The sequence below is a fragment of the Bidens hawaiensis genome, unplaced genomic scaffold (genome assembly GCF_021521415.1).
Source record: "Bidens hawaiensis isolate Kalapana, Puna unplaced genomic scaffold, B.hawaiensis_p1.1 tig00002924_1, whole genome shotgun sequence".
Taxonomy (NCBI): Eukaryota; Viridiplantae; Streptophyta; class Magnoliopsida; order Asterales; family Asteraceae; genus Bidens; species Bidens hawaiensis.
In genome coordinates, this window is record NW_027491157.1 from 1150625 (window position 1) to 1164467 (window position 13843).

Here is a 13843-nt window from a genome sequence, read left to right on the forward strand (position 1 = left end):
AACTATGACTGTGTGGTACGCAGAACTGATTTCGTTAAACTTATGAAACTCACCAACTATTCGTAGTTGAGCGTTTTTTAAACATGATTTTCAGGTAATCAGAAAAGGTGGAATAGATTGCTTATGTGTTTCGTGTTGGGATTGTGATCGGTGCTATGAGCATTCGAGTATGAAGCGAAGTAGTTAACGGACTAGTTTGATTGAATCACTTAGTTTGTAAAAGATGTCAGAACGATGTAATATATTGTAAATTAGTTAGTAATGATTCTTCACGAACAATGTATTTGATACCAGTTGTATCTGTTGCATTTCTGTTTTACGCTTCTGCAGATCGCTCAATGAGTTGTGACATAAGTTGGTATCAGAGCCATTGGTTATAAAGGATTAGGTTATTCCTTAGGATACCTATAATATACCTATAATATGGGAAACTTAATAATGAGTAACGATAGATACTGATGGATGCCGGGATGAACTCGTGGGGCAAGTGAGTTATTATGGTCCGGAACGTAATAACAGACTTGCTTGTACGAGGGAATTCGGGGAGAAGTCGCGGAACATACTGATGAGTAAAAATGGCAACATACGTGCATAAAAGTGATGTTGAGTATATATGTAACGTGCATACATGCTTATCTGAAACGAGGTATAGGGATACGGGTACGTACGGTACTACCGATATTATTGAATCTTATCGAAACGAACATTATATTCGGTTATGATCAATACTAATCTTTATATTAATTAAAATTATGTTTTACCAAAATTAATAATATATTTTATTTCAATTAATATTATATCTGTACCTAACAAATAAAATATTTTATTTTTGCCCTAATTAATAATATCCTCTACTCTGATTAAAGCTATTGGAAAATGCTATTTTATGACTAACTGTTACACCAAAGGATATCAAGATCGGGTAGCCTTATGACAAATAAGGAAACGGTGTTGCCTGTAAACGAGAATGCGAGAGCGCTTAACCGAGTTCAAACTAAATCTGGTGATATGACGGAACCACAAAGGGGCTTAATATGCAAGGCCCGGGAAAGAACCGTGGGAGGTGTGTCCTACAGACCATGATTTCAAGAAAATATATATATACACATATAATATCTCTCAGCCTGGGTCTAACCTTTATTTCATATACTCGTTTCTTTGACACTAAACTAAACTATTTTTTGGTCATCCTTCCATTTATGTTGTTTGAAAAACAAACACCATCCCTGGGGAAAATACTTAGTGATGAATCTAAGTTATTGAATTATAAATATAATAACTACTTTATTGAGTCCCTAATTCTATAAATAGACCATGACTACCAGTACATATAATGTATTAATGATATTTCAAAAAAAAAATATTAATAATAATAATTTCCTTTACATATCACCAGCACAACTAATTCTGATGAACCTCCTTAACTAGCAAACTCTTCGAATCATCTATGTTCGAGAACCTTCAACCTCTCCTATATTTCGCTATTTCAATCGATTATTATAAAATGAAAACCCCATAATCATGAAATGATTGCGTGCCCCGACAGGAATGGAACCTACTTACCTCCAACCGGTAAACTACTACTTTTACTAAGCCCGACATGTCTACGAATACTGAATGACCCGGCGGAAGAATATATTTTATGATTATAGTTAACAAAAATTCAGAAGACAGGTGGAATGTATATGTGCATTCCCATTATAACGTACTGATTACACTCGTAACGAGCAAATATCTACTTACGGGAGAGAACGAACAAAAACAACTTCCCAATAATGGGATCATATTGGAACAATTTTCGTACAAGTTGTGAACTTTTAATAATTGTTATATCGCATACTTGGATAGATAAGGATAGTACGATATTGTCGTGTATAGCTTCTGATACTCCATACAAGCATATGGTGGTGCACTATGCTAATATGGAGGACGATTTGGGGTTTTTTTAATACAAACATATTACCCCTATTGGGTTAAAATTTCTTGTCATGAGATGACAACTTTCAATGTATATGCAAACTTGGCCTTTGTTAGGCTAGTTTTACATACTATCCTTAGTATTCAGACTTGAGAACAAACCCGTGTGATACATACGTGTTAATTGAAATACCTGATTACTTGTTAATGTGATTCCTTTTGTGATTAATTGCATAAGTGAATTTTGTTAATTATGCTATGACTGGTTATTATTATAGAATGGCCCCGAAGAAAGTAAACACATTGTCTAAGGCAGACGTAGCCGAGATGATTGCTCGGCAACTACAAACAGTACTTCCAACTATAGCGGCACGATTCGCTGCCGGTATTAATACAACTATGAATACAAATCAAGTGCCGAACACTAACGTGGCCATAAATACTAATCCCCCGACAAATGCTAATACAACCACAAATGCTCCCTCGATAAATATTGACACTGTCACAACTAATACTCCCCTGTTGAATACTAATTCTACTCTCAATAATGATATTCCCCCACCGAACCTGAACGATAGTCGTAACAGCCAAAATCGCCCGCGATACGGATATCAACTTAAGAACTTCATGTTAGGTAAACCTACGGATTTTAGTGGGACTGAAGGACCAAATGGACTGGTAAAGTGGATCGAAAAATTGAATCCATCATTATATCACTAACTGTTCACCAGATTGTATTGTCAAATTTGCTACTTCTACGTTTGTGGACCACGCGCTAATGTGGTGGAATACTGTTGTGCAAATTCGGGGACAGGAGGCAACCAATCGTATGTCTTGGATAGAACTTAAAAGTCTTATGATAGAACACTTTTTTCTGATAAACGAAATTCAGAAATTAGAACAAGAACTTTGGAATCTAGAAATGAAGGGTGTAGATTACTTGGAGCATACCTACCGCTTTAACGAACTAGCTCATCTAGTTCCATGGTTAGTCACCCTAGAACCTAAACGTATTGAACGCTACATTTAGGGTTTAGCCCCCGAAGTCAGGAGTTTAGTTAATTCAACTGGCCCTGTAACTTTTGAAAATGCCGTGTTACAAGATGGCATTGTAACTTATGATTTGGTTAGAAGTGGGATGCTGAGAATTTCTGGGGAATTGTCTGGTACAAAACAAACCGAGTATGGGACGAGAGTACAAGGAAGACCAACGAATAAACGTGCACGCTCGGCAATACAAAATTACGTTATGATCAGTTCTGATGTGAAGCAAGATAAGTATAATGGGCCTTTACCAAGATGCGGGGAATGTGGTTATCATCATGTTGGTGAATGTCGGACCAATGTGTGTTACAAATGTGGGAAGGTGGGGCACTATGCCCGAAATTGTAGAACCGTTATAAATACTATAAATCCACCAACCCAACTCCAGGACTCACAACTACCCCAACCTGATACGACAACAACCAGTCTACCAAAACCAACCCATACTAAACCGTTATGCATGTTATGAGTGTGGTAGTGTGAAGCACATTAAGAAAGACTGCCCTAGATTGAACCCAATTGTGATGGAAAGACAAAGGCAAGGACTGGCATCGACGTCCAACTCGACTAGGGGTCACGTATTGTGAATAAACCGGATAGACCAAATGTAGTAACATGTACGTTCTTAGTAATGCCTAATATACTTTAATTTATTTATTACAGGCACTGATAGACGTTTCGTTCCTACAAGTTATTACCTTAGAAAGTATACCGTCTAGTAAAATATCAATTCTGTATACTATAGAAACCACCAAAAGTAAAACTATAGATACTAACCATACTACTCGAAAAACTACCCTCTTAACCTAAACAACTAGCTATTCCCTATCGATGCACTACCGGTGGAAGTGAGGAGTTGTTGTGTAATAGTCAATATGGACTAGTTAATTGAGTTCACAAGGAAATTATATATGGAGATAGAACTGTTATACTACCTCTTTTAGATAAAGAAGTGATCCAGTACATGGAACATAACCTAGTACCCTAATGCCTTTCGTATCCTCGTCCTAAATTATATATTATTACAGTTACATCAAAGATGTAAGGGAAATTTATGGAGGAACTGGTATAAGAAAGATCATAGGCACATGTGTTGTAAAGCTGTGCAATATAATAAGTTAAGGGGAAATACTAAAAATCCTCGGGAATGTTACAACAGTTTGAAATACCCTATTGGAGGGGGGGGGGAACAAACTACAATGGACCTCTTAAAACATGTTCCTGAAACATACCGAGAAAACAATACACGCTAAATGATAGTTCCCTGACTATTCCACTCAGAATACTTTCTTCTAAATTGTAACAACTACCCAACTGAAAAACTAGCCTTAACAAAATCTTATCCTTGGTGAGTTGTGTATGAAACTTTAGATCCCTAATCGACCTGAACACGGTTTGTAGTCCTCTAACAAACAATCACTATTCAAAAATTAGAGGAAAGTGAGTCCGGTAATTTCAATCCTTATACATTAACAGTCATTCTAATATTATACAAGTGGTAGTATATTACATTACACGACCAAGAATATAACTCGCCACCTTATTCAATTGAAAATTGGCAACCCCTAAAATATAAAATCCGAATCGATTTCGGAAACCATGGATAAAGCTCGTAATATTAAAAACAAACTGACAGTCGCTTAAGACTAACTAGAGTACTATACCGATGTATGTGAGATGGTAATGATTCTTGAAAGGTGTTAATTGAGTTAATGAAATTGACGAGTTAACCTGAAAATACATGGAACTGTACAAAATTGCCTCGAAGGTTAACCCCGCGATGTATTAAACAAAATTATTTCATTTCCAATATCTTATATATATCGAATCAGAACGAGTGCCTTATTGACAGGACGAATTTAGTACCACCTGAAAACTTGTATACAACTAAACTCTATAAAGGAACCCATGGAAATGTTGAACGGAGATGTAACATCCAACTTTTGTTAAATAATAAATGACGGAAAGTTTTGTTATTAACTGTGTGTCGTTAAGTTAGTCGTGTGTTAAGTGTTTGGATAATATTTGGATTTGGAATTGTGAGTGGGTTGTGGGGCCAATGACCCCCTATATAAAGCCTAACCCCTCCACCCTTTACCATTTTGTTACCTTTCACCACACACACACGCAAGAACACACACACTTTCTCTCTACATTCCGGATCTAAATCCGTGTAAAAAGAGGAAGAATCTCATGTGAAGACATCAATAAATAACAAGAATCACGTCCAGATCTACGTATTGTCCGGATCTGAACTCGAACCCGAAGGAAAAGGTAGGTTTCGGTTTAAATGGTTAAGTTTTATGGTTAGAATCAGCATGCAAACAGATATAATGATAGATCGGGTTGTGATATGTAAGGAAAAATATAAACTTGGTAAATTATAACCTCTCGGGTGCACTTTAAGATAAAAAGGTGGCGTTTGGACTATGAGAGATATGGGTTCAGGATCAGGTGCATGGGGTCAGAATGTGTCGAAAGTTGAAAAAGAGTAAAAATCAGGTCCTGAGGAAGAGTCACGAAGTAAAATGGCTTTAAAATGTAAAAACGAAGAAAAACAGGTATTTCGCTTCGCATAGCCGTGAGAAGCGAAACAGGTATTTCGCTTCGCTCAGCCATGAGAAGCGAAAAAGTTATGCGAAGCGAAATTCTATGCGAAATTCCTCCCATGCGAAGTTGTTTAAGTTGTTATTAAAATGTGACCCAATTCATTTTCTGATGCGTTTTTGTTAAAGGACCTATTAACGAAAATAAAATTTTTCGAAGTTAGAGAAGACGGTTTTCGGCCAATGTTAGACAAGACGGGGTATGTCGGCATTTATGGACATGATGAACAGGGTATGTCGGCCAATGTTAGATAAGACGGTTATCATTTTCATTGACGATATATTAATTTATTCAAAGACCGAGTCTGACCAAGTTGAGCACCTGAGGGAAGTATTGGAAGTTTTGAAGAAGGAGAAACTGTATGCAAAGTTCTCGAAGTGCGCATTTTGGTTGCGAGAGGTGCAGTTTCTAGGTCATATAATCAATTAAGAGGGGATTACTGTGGACCCAGCCAAGATGGAAGCGATAAACAATTGGAAGACTCCGCAAAACCCGACCGAGATACGCAGTTTCCTAGGGTTAGCTGGCTATTATAGGAGATTCATTCTGGGCTTCTCCAATATAGCCGCACCATTGATTGGCATGACCCGAAGGACTGTGGTGTTCGATTGGGGTAGGTGGCAAAAAGAGGCGTTTGAAGAACTAAAGAAGAGGCTCACACAAGCTCCAATCCTTGTTCTGCCCGATGGAGAAGAAGATTTGGTAGTTTGCACTTATGCTTCATATCAGGGGTTAGGTTGCGTGTTGATGCCACGAGGGAAGGTTATAGCTTACGCGTCTAGGCAATTGAAAGTTCACGAATGTACGTACCCGACGCATGACCTAGAGCTAGCCGTTGTAGTACATGCTCTTAAGATCTAGAGACACTACTTGTATGGTACCAAGTGTACTATATACACGGACCACAAGAGTTTGAAATACTTCTTTGAGCAAAAAGAGATGAACATGAGGCAGAGAAGGTGGTTAGAACTGATAAAGGATTATGATTGTGATATCAAGTATTACCCGGGAAAGGCTAATGTGGTTGCTGACGCCTTGAGCCGGAAGAACGCAGAAGTTATCGCGATAGTAAAGTCTTATAAGCTGATAATCAACTCAGATTTCTTTGAAGAGATCTGCAAGGTCCAGTCAGAAGTGTTTGTAGATGAAGGGTTGATGAAGAAAGAAAGGATTTTTGGCCAGCAGAACGAGTTGATAGATAATATTCAGGGTGTAAAGACCAGGTTTGACCGGATGTGGATCCCACGACATGGGAAACTTAGAGGTCGAATTCTAGATGAGGCCCATAAGTCTCGGTACTCGGTACTCAACCCCAGCTAGGGGCTCTTCCCCTTGGACCCTGCTAGGGGCTGCCGCCCCTAGACCCCGCTACCAGGGGCGCTGCACCCGGACCCCCGTTAGTTGAGAGTTTCATTAACTTAGTGTTGGAAGTAGTAGTAATGGATAATTGACACGCATAATGTATTGTACAGTTAGCCGTGCACAACTAAGGAAGGGCATTACCATTAACGGCGAGAGAAACTGGCTCTAGGTGAGTTCTAGCCCCATTTCCTTGTTATGTTTTCGGGGCTGTGTGCATACTCCTATGTGGCAGTTAAAATGCTTATATTAAGTGATAGGTATATGATACGTGTATGATCGTGCATTGAATGTTATTACTATATGATGGTTATGTGAATGAATATGTATGTAAATATTATATACATAAGACAAGTAAAGTATGCGCTTATGATACAGACCAGACCCTCATAATATCTGAGATGATAGGGATCAGACCCTTATAATATCTGAGATGATAGGGACCAGACCCTCATTGTTGGTGCATAAATGTCAGTAGTTCATAGTCTAGTGTCTGTAATCGAGTCTGTAATGTTATTTATGTTTTTGTTTAAGCGAAGTTGTTAACAAGTTCGCCTAGGCGAACTTGTTGAACAAGCGAAGTTATGGACAACTTCGCCTGAACATATCAGGCGAAGTTGTCGTGTATTTATACTAGGTTACGGCTTAGTGTTGAAGTGGTTCATCGAGTTGATCTAAGCTGGTTTGAGTTCATTGTAACGTGAGGACGAGAGTCTGTATCAGTGATTCATATCACGTGAGTTTAGTTATTAATATATAACGTGTTTCGGTTTATTCGTGTGTGTTTGTTTGTTTTGCTTTCTACGCTCGTAACGATCTACGCAGGGATTCCGCACCTGAGTAGACCGAGATATCTCGTGTGATCCGTCAAGGGAACCTACAATTGGTATCAGAGCATTTGCTCGATTGTGTGGTTCGGGATATTCACGCGGGTGTAGAAATCGTCCCGTTTCGACTATTCGCGGGACGTGTTTTCTGTGTTTTTGATCATTCTTACCTCCTACCATCGTGTTCAAGCCTTTACACCGTCAAAAACCTCGTTAAAATCCGATTTACAGATTTGCAAATCTTCCGTGTTCAGTCTGTAATGTTATTTATGTTTTTGTTTAAGCGAAGTTGTTAACAAGTTCGCCTAGGCGAACTTGTTGAACAAGCGAAGTTATGGACAACTTCGCCTGAACATATCAGGCGAAGTTGTCGTGTACTTATACTAGGTTACGGCTTAGTGTTGAAGTGGTTCATCGAGTTGATCTAAGCTGGTTTGAGTTCATTGTAACGTGAGGACGAGAGTCTGTATCAGTGATTCATATCACGTGAGTTTAGTTATTAATATATAACGTGTTTCGGTTTATTCGTGTGTGTTTGTTTGATTTGCTTTCTACGCTCGTAACGATCTACGCAGGGATTCCGCACCTGAGTAGACCGAGATATCTCGTGTGATCCGTCAAGGGAACCTACAATTGGTATCAGAGCATTTTCTCGATTGTGTGGTTCGGGATATTCACGCGGGTGTAGAAATCGTCCCGTTTCGACTATTCGCGGGACGTGTTTTCTGTGTTTTTGATCATTCTTACCTCCTACCATCGTGTTCAAGCCTTTACACCGTCAAAAACCTCGTTAAAATCCGATTTACAGATTTGCAAATCTTCCGTGTTCAGTCTGTAATGTTATTTATGTTTTTGTTTAAGCGAAGTTGTTAACAAGTTCGCCTAGGCGAACTTGTTGAACAAGCGAAGTTATGGACAACTTCGGCTGAACATATCAGGCGAAGTTGTCGTGTATTTATACTAGGTTACGGCTTAGTGTTGAAGTGGTTCATCGAGTTGATCTAAGCTGGTTTGAGTTCATTGTAACGTGAGGACGAGAGTCTGTATCAGTGATTCATATCACGTGAGTTTAGTTATTAATATATAACGTGTTTCGGTTTATTCGTGTGTGTTTGTTTGATTTGCTTTCTACGCTCGTAACGATCTACGCAGGGATTCCGCACCTGAGTAGACCGAGATATCTCGTGTGATCCGTCAAGGGAACCTACAATTGGTATCAGAGCATTTGCTCGATTGTGTGGTTCGGGATATTCACGCGGGTGTAGAAATCGTCCCGTTTCGACTATTCGCGGGACGTGTTTTCTGTGTTTTTGATCATTCTTACCTCCTACCATCGTGTTCAAGCCTTTACACCGTCAAAAACCTCGTTAAAATCCGATTTACAGATTAGCAAATCTTCCGTGTTCATCAGGCGAAGTTGCCGTCACTGTGCGTAGGGTTTCGGCGAAGATATAAGGTTAAGCGAAGTTATCCACAACTTCGCCTACCTTCTCAAGTTCGCCTAACTCAAGCGAAGTTCTCTACAACTTCGCCTACCTCTTAAGTTCACTTACCTCAAGCGAAGTTAAGAATCAGCGAAGTTAATCAGCAGTGTTATCAGCGAAGTTCTTCAGCGAAGTTCTCTACAACTTCGCCTACTTCAAACGAAGTTATCTGTAACTTCGCCTACAGTACTTTAATATAAAAAAAAAAAAAAAAATTTCTTAATTTTTCAGGTTTCTTACTTTTTGGGAAAGATGTCGTCGATCAACATCTCTGAGTTAGTGAAGATGGAAGTTGAAGCAGGGTCAGCTACCAAGGCCCCAAGATTGCTGAAGGGAACCGATTTCGTTGCATGGAAGGATCGGTTCATACAATACGTCAAATACCAGGATGTGAAGATGTGGGTATGCATCCAGGATGGTTATATTCCACCAGTTATGGAGTATGAAGGTCGTGATCAAATTAAAAAGTATAGTAAAATGGAAGAAGAAGAGAAAAAGATGTATGAGGCCGAGAGCAAGGCTCATGCTGCTATTACTATGGCTCTTCCTCAAGAGATCCTTCATACGTTCAGAAAGTATACGTCAGCAAGAGAGCTTTGGGAAGCTCTTGAGACCAGATTTGAAGGGAATGTAGGAATCCGTGCTTCAAAGATAAAATTGCTCAAAACCCAGTTCTCAGTCTTCAAGTATTTGAAGAATGAATCCTTAGATGATATTATCACTCGATATTACCATCTGATGACTGAATTGAGCAACTATTCAATTTCCTACCGAGAAGAAGAAATAGTTGAGAAGCTTCTAGATGCTCTCCCACCAAATTGGGAGATGTGCACTTTTCTGATGAGGGAAGACAAGGACTTTCCCACATATGATCTTGAAACGGCAGTCAACAAGCTCAGAACCTTTGAGCTTAACATGGTCAGAAAAGAGACACCTATGGATCAGGTTCAAGATCCAGGTATGTATGGAGCTAAAGTCAACACTAGCTCAGGATCGAAGACTGAATCTGCTGCCTACTACACAAAGGGAGAGTCGGGCCCCAACTCATCACATGAGGGGCATGTGTCAGTTAACACAAATGGGGATGTTTGCTATGTAGCAGCTGGATCGAGTGGTTCTCAACCCCAGGTAAGCAAGAGTAGTTGCTCTCCAAGTTCTCCCAGCAACAACTACTCCAAGATGCCTATGAGTGTCAAGTCTGCTGAAGAGCAGTTTGGTCTCTATGCTTCTTTCATTGCTTCCTATGAGAACTACATTCAAGGGAAGATTGTTGATCCAGCTATGTTGGATGAAGATTACGATCAGATTGATGCTGACGATATGGAAGAAATGGATTTACAATGGCAAATGGCCATGATCGTGAGAAGAGTAAAAAGGTTTATGAGAAAGACGGGAAGGGAGTTTGTCGGTGGAAAGCCAGGGTTTGACAAGACGAAGGTGAGATGCTACAATTGTCAGCAAAACGGTCACTTTGCAAAAGAATGCAGGAATGAGCGTGTGGAACGAAGTCAGGGTAGGTCTCCACAGCAAAGTGAGGGTAGAAAAGATTATAGTGCCATGATGTCCAGAGAAGATGGTGAATACAACTGGAACCTGCTTTCTAAAGAAACTTTTGAGCAGGCAAATTTGACAAAGGTAGAAACTGAAGAAAGTGAGAAGGTTACCGGAGAGGAAAAAGCTCTTATGGTAGACGTTAATGACCAGCTCTCCGAGGTATGTTCTAAACTTACATGCTCTAAATGTGAAAACTTGTCTGAGCAACTAGCAACCATAACTGATCAGTATGTTCGTTTGGATGCTGAGTTTAAAACTTTAAAAGAAGATCATCACTTTATTAAATCAAGAGACAATAATTATAAAATTAAAATAAAAGCTTATGAAAAAGATGTTAAAAGTCTAAAAACAAAACTTGCTGAAAAAATTGAAGTGATTGATTTAAGCTATGAAGTTTTGGAAGAAAAGACCAAACTAATTGCTGAGAGAGAAAAACAGATTGCTGACCACCAGGTGAAAGTAGTGGAAATGAATCGAAAACTGGAGCAGTTCAGAAATTCCTCTGCTATTCTTGATCACCTTGTTAGTGATCAAGGTTCCTCTGTCAAGAGGGGAGGAATCGGTTATCATGAGGTTCCGCCACCGTACAATCACAATTACACTTTTAACCCTAGTGTTCAGAAATCTGTTGACTTTGAGGTTGCTCAGACAGTGCCAATTAAAGTAACTGTTAAAGAACCAAATGTTAGTAGAGGCGAAACAAGTTCGACTGTTTCAAGTGTTAAAATTTCTGATCCAAGTCCAGTCTCATCAGATTCGGATAAGTCATCCGAGTCTGGTAAGGCAAAAGAGGAGGTGATATTACCCAATGGTGGAGAGAAAGATAAGACGAATAAAAAGAGTACTCCACTAAACCCGTACGTCCCACCATATGTGAGACGAACGGGCGGTATTAAAGCCTCGACATCTAAAACACCGGTTGATAAAAAAGTTGAGCATAGGTGTTGTTTTAGATGTAATCAATTAGGACATCTTGTTGCAAATTGCCCTCTGAAGCAGCGATTCAGAGGTGTGAGGCCTACTAAAACTGAGAATAAGCCTAATAGTTATTATCATGCTGCTAAAAATGAAAATCATTTAAAATTCAAAAATGTGACTAATTCAGGTTTTCATAGAAACAAATCTCAGTTTTACACTGCTAATAACCAAACCACAAGCTATAATTCTTTCAATTCTCAAAGGTTTGGAAGGCCTCTCAATCAATCTTCAAAGAGGTATCCTAATAGGACTTACAGGAATTATCGAGATACTAACTTTGGAAAGCCAAAGTTTGGGATGTATACATCCAAGACCAATTGGTCTTGGGTCCCTAAATTCTAATCTTTTGCTTTATTGTGCAGGAACAGTTGAACAGGGCTGCCAACAATCTTTGGGTTGTAGATAGCGGCTGTTCCCGGCACATGACGGGTAACAAATACTTGTTACACGATTTGAAACCTGTTCAAGGAGGGAGAGTGAGCTTTGCCGGTGAAAGTGGTGGCAAGATTACTGGAATGGGAACGGTGTCAAACGGAAAGATGACTTTGGAGAAGGTTAACTTTGTAGAAGAATTGAAGCACAATCTGCTGAGTGTGTCGCAGATCTGTGATAAGGAGTACACCGTTCATTTTACAAAGAATGAGGCGATTGTGTTGAAACCTGGTTTTCAGATACCAGAGGAGTGGATTGTGATGAAGGCTCCACGTGAAAGAAATACATATATTATGGATATGAGATCAACTGAAATGGCCACGGCAGAATCATGCCTTATGACAAAAGCGAGTGAATCAGAGTCCGAATTGTGGCATAGGAGAATGGGGCACATTCATCTTCGGAAGATGAACCACATTGTCAGGAATGGACTTGTGCTGGGCGTTCCCTTGAAGAATTTCAATTTTGAAGATAAATGTATAGCGTGCAAGAAGGGAAAGCAGCACAAGAAATCCCATCTCACCAAGAAAGTCAATTCAATTGCCAGTACTCTAGAGTTGCTTCACATGGATCTCTTCGGTCCCGTGAATGCAAAAAGTCTAGGAGGAACTTCTTATTGCTTGGTGATCACTGATGACTACTCACGATATTCGTGGGTGTATTTCCTGAAATGAAAAGACGAAACGGCTCAGATGGTGAAGAATTTGATTACCAAAGTTGAGAACGTTATGGATAAAAGGGTTAAGTTCATCAGGAGTGACAATGGAACGGAGTTCAAGAATTTTGAGATGGAGATCTTCTGCCTTCAGAGAGGGATTGAACACCAATACAGCGCTCCGTATACACCGCAACAGAATGGAGTGGCTGAAAGGAAGAATAGAACATTAATTGAAGGAGCCAGAACTATGCTGGCTGATTCGAAGCTTCCTGTGGTGTTTTGGGCTGAAGCTGTTGCTACAGCCTGTTATGTTCTGAATAGAGTCTTAACTGTTAAAAGACTTGGTAAAACGTGTTATGAGCTTATGCATGGGAGAAAGCCCAACTTGAGTGGTCTTGAACCATTCGGGTCCCCTTGTTCGATTTTGAAGACAAATTCTAAATTTGGTGAAGTAGCCGATGAAGGAATCTTAGTCGGTTATGTTGTTGGGACTCCCAACAGACGTGTCTTCAATACATCGACCAGCAAGGTTGAGGTGGTGTGTAACACCGATATCACAAGTTACCAACCGCCAAAACCAAGCAACGGACCTGCTGAGTTTTTCGACTATGTTAAACTTTTTAAGTCTTTTAACATACCGTATTTGGATATTGCTGAAGAAGAAGAGAGAGTTGCTACGAAGATGATCCTTGATGAGGAAGAAAACCTATTGCAAAGACAGCTGATCGATAAATGTCAACCTTCATCATCAAATGCTGTCGATACCCCTGCTACCTCGACTGAAGAAGAATTTTTCAATCCATTTCACTCTCAGCATGAAACAACCATTGACGAGCTCTCTTCTAACTTGGAAGACAATTTGCATGTTGGTTCCGTTCCGACCACGAGAATTCATAAAGATCACCCTTTGGAGAATGTGATTGGTGATGTGTCCTCCGGTGTACAAACAAGACGTAGCTTGAATGAGCACACCTGTGTTTACA